Raw genomic sequence first — 4,181 nt, 5'->3', positions numbered from 1 at the left:
AGAATTAGGCAAACTAAATACATCTTTGCCAATGAAAGCACTGCAGTAGCATATGACAAATTCAAGTGACAAAGCGCACGCTCAAACTAACAGGTGTTATCTCTTCTAGAGTTAAGTCCTCTTATGCTACAAAATGGTAGCATTCTACTTATGCTAAAGTTTTTACTTCAAAAATATCATATTCTTCTTGAGACCAAGATCAAATGTTCAGGTTTGCCAGAACTCAATCTACAGCTCAGTAAATTAAAGATGATGGCTTGTATCTTCTTCATTAYGACTCAGGTCAACCGCTAACTGAAAGTAATTTTCTTTTCAAAGTAGTATTTTCCTATTTTTCTCATTTCTGCTAACAAATGATTCTGTTTTGAGTTACCCATGTATAGTTATTAAAACYTTGCCATCATTCATTTTAGATATAAAATTAATAAAACTTCAAATGTCAACATTTATTATATCAAATTATGAAAAATATCTGTCATGTCTTACTAAGAAAACAGATGGCAATCTTCAAGTCAGAATAACATAGCCCGGAGAAAAATGAAAAAATGCTTGCTCAAGTCTGTGTTTATCCTTCAAYGCCCTCTTACAAATGCTTTCCCTCCTCTCTGCTCTGTTGACCACAGTATGGGCATTGTGTTTGAAGCAACCAATATTTCAACCTAGATCTAGAACTGGTCACTATTGTTTTTTTACTCAATTACACATTTGAAGGAAATAAAAATAAAACAAACACCAGAATTTAACCTGCACTGTTTTGACATTTTTGCACTGGGTTTTCCCCCTTGTACTTTGTTTCACTTCAGTTCACACAGCCACATCAAATTCTTACTCAAGTTCCTTTAGCACAACATTGTATACAGTGTATATTGTTCTGTGAACCGAAATGAACCTCAGTAAGGCTGAAACAACTTAAGTTTACACCTGGCTGGATGCAAGCGCAGCCCCGCTGTGGCTCCCTTACCTCCCTCCCCATGGTAAGCTTTGGGCTTCTTCTGTCCCATGGAGAAACTGCCCAGTTCTTACACACACAGACCAAGCTTTTGGGCTACTGTACTCTCTGTCGAGTAACCTCAATGCTTTCAAACAGCTACCTTCTCTGCAGGAGCCTGAGCACAGTACAAAGACAGCTCTCCTCTACTAAATTGCTATTTTTACAATATTTCAGCTTAATTCCTTTAAATGGTCACTGTATCTATGCTCTCTGAAGAGAATTCCTTTTTAGCTAGCCAGCCCTCCCCTTCTCTTGATGTTCTTCAAGCATTTACTGGGACTTATCTTGAGCTGCTCTTTGTTGCTTACTTTTTCRTGGAAGTAAATTAGTAAATCAATTTAATATAGTAATACAGTCAAAAATCCAAATCACAACAATTGTATCAACAAAAAAGCTCAAACCAGTATGACAATGTTTAACCCTAGATTTGTACTACGCTTTTAAAGGAGAATCGGTCTACTTCCTGGTGCATTTCTGCTTTGTAAACAAGAAAGGGCTACATGAGTTTCATTGCCTTCCATTATGTTTGCATTATTGTCATGTACAGAAAGGCACCCTTGCTTCCGGGGTAACAGCCTGAGTTCACATGGTGATAGCTTTTTAAATACTGTGATAYGCTCCACAGTCTACTAACATCAAAAATCTGGTGGCTTGATAATTTATTCATTTATTCCTGGCTCATAGTAATTTTAAAATGAAAGATTTAGAAGAACCTTTTATTTTTCCACACTCATCATTTTAATAATACATAACTTCAGATGAATTCAACACTCTGTCTCCAAACAATGCTGATAACAGTCGACAACACTGTTTCAGTGTTCACAAAACATTGTATTAGTAGGTTACCCAAATACCTGGGCAACAGTTTGTCCGGCTTCCTTTTTTACATGCCCTGAAGTCCTGAGATATCACTAATTCATTTTACCAATTTCATTGTGACTTTAATTCTGAAATAATGTCATTTGCCATGGGTACAKCTACACATCCAAATTGTTGCTGTATTTTGCAATGTATTTGATTTCACATATGTGAAACGTATCAGTTTGACACATCTTCCCTGTTTAAAGGGAAAGACATTACTAAGAGAATAATCCATCAGTATTTCCACAGTTGTGTCCATGAAGATATTCTGAAATCTCTACAATAATGAAACATGTATCATGGACAGGAATTAATAGAGTATTTATAAATGAATTAAAATAAAAATAATAAAAATAGCATTGTGTTAATGAGTGAAATAATTTACTGGATAGCTCGGGTCTTCTCATTTCTGGTTCCTGTCACTGAGCGAGAGGGGAAAATGATTGGTCCTGCACCATTTCTTCTCCCTTTCCCAAAGCTCTTATAGGGAAACACATGCCTCTTACTCTTTTTTATTTACTGCTTTTCAAATACGAGTCAGAAGATGATTACTAATCTGAAAGACAATTTACATGAATACAAATAAGTTAGTTCTATTTTTCCCTTAGATGCTTTAGTTAATATTAATTCATCCTGTCTCCTCATAATCTCCTGTTTTTCTCAATCATTTTTAAAACAGTTTATAACAACTTACTTTTTAACCTTTTTTGGACTTCTTTTATGCATGCCATATTTACTATTAACATGGTTCAACCAGTTACCCCCCACCCCCCAACAAAAAAAAAGGCGCAGATAGCCTGGCTAAGCAGGAAGACAGGAAAACTACAGGCAGACCTACAGCAGTAACTTTGGCCAAGACAGCTAAGTTAGAAATGAACATATAGAAGTGTCCTCTCCCTATCTGGATGGAGTACAATGGCAAAGGACTACGGTCTGAGCCCACTTACACCAGACAGACTGCATTCTATTAAATTTAGTTTGTTGTGCATGTGCTCAGTGTTTCCAGTGGTCAGTGTAGCATGCCAGTATTTTTACACAAGAAAAGAACTATTAGTGTAAACACAGTCTAACCTATAAACATAATTATGTATTATAAAGCACAGCTTCAGCACCACTGAAAAGCATACAGTAACTTCTAGGCTTTGCAAGATGCTGTTTAAACATCTACTGTCACTAATGCTACCAGCAAACTTGGAGAGTAAGACACAAAGTATGACTTAGGAATACAATCTCTTCTCCCCCACCTCTCACTTCCAGGCTATTTAGTTTCCAAAAGCACCTATTCTCATTTGAATTAAAACAAAAATAGGAACTATGCTGTTGACATCTTCTCAGTTTTGAAAGTATGGTGAATATTTACCCATYCCAGGGTATTAAAAATACCCTTTGGATAATCACAATATCCATATAATCACAATATTTAGGCATCTCACTATTATTAAACTTACATAAAAGGGACAACTTAATTTGTTTGCTTTGTGAAAGCTTACCACTACTTAAAAAAAAAAAGTGACAGACTAATACAATTATTTAACATAGAGAGAAACAGACTAAGATTTGGCAATAAAATTAAAACCTATGGCATTCAACCTAATGTTAAGCCCCATATTACCTCCAAATATCTAAGCACATTCCTATTTAAATAGAGTCTTCCATTACTTTGCACTCACATAGCTGGAAATCAGGTATCATGCTACCAGTTAATCTGACAGACATAACGCATTCACTAAGAATTACTGCATAGAGAAAGAAAATGCAGGTGTGCAAGGGCTCATGCTAATAAGTCAGCGATGAAAATTCAAGGGCTACAGAGTCCTCTAGAACAAGCTCTTCAAAGACTGCACCCCATATTCAGTATATTTTAAGGTATTTAAGGAGATAATAATCAGTAAAGCCCAATCAATTTATTACAAGTATGGAAATATTTCAGAAAGCATTTARCACCAATACACTTACATTTTTCAAGTGGGCATCACAAGATTTAAGAGTAACCAACCATCAACAGATGAAATTTAACCCTGCGCTACATAAAGTGGAGGCAACCGTCCACCCCACGAACCCTCCCAAACATCGCACACAACCACCCAAAAAGCAGGGCCAGGCATGCAGGCATTTGGCCAAAAAGCGGCGCGCAGCCCGCACACGCTCAAGGTCAGAGCGGGAGAGCTCTGCCAGCCTGACACCCAGCCTGCTCCCGCCTGGAAAAGGCCCCCTGCGGAAGCCGCCCCCGACCCCCAGCAGGGCCGGGCAGCAGCGCCGCGGCCGGCTCCCCGGCGGCGAGAGGGGCTGCGCAGCCGCCAAGCCCACCCGCACCCCGGCCTGCACCGCC

This window comes from Rhea americana, unplaced genomic scaffold (genome assembly GCF_003343005.1).
Source record: "Rhea americana isolate MKP2758 unplaced genomic scaffold, rheAme1 scaffold_147, whole genome shotgun sequence".
Lineage (NCBI taxonomy): Eukaryota > Metazoa > Chordata > Aves > Rheiformes > Rheidae > Rhea > Rhea americana.
The sequence above is the reverse complement of the archived record's forward strand: the minus strand, read 5'-3'. Positions refer to the sequence as shown.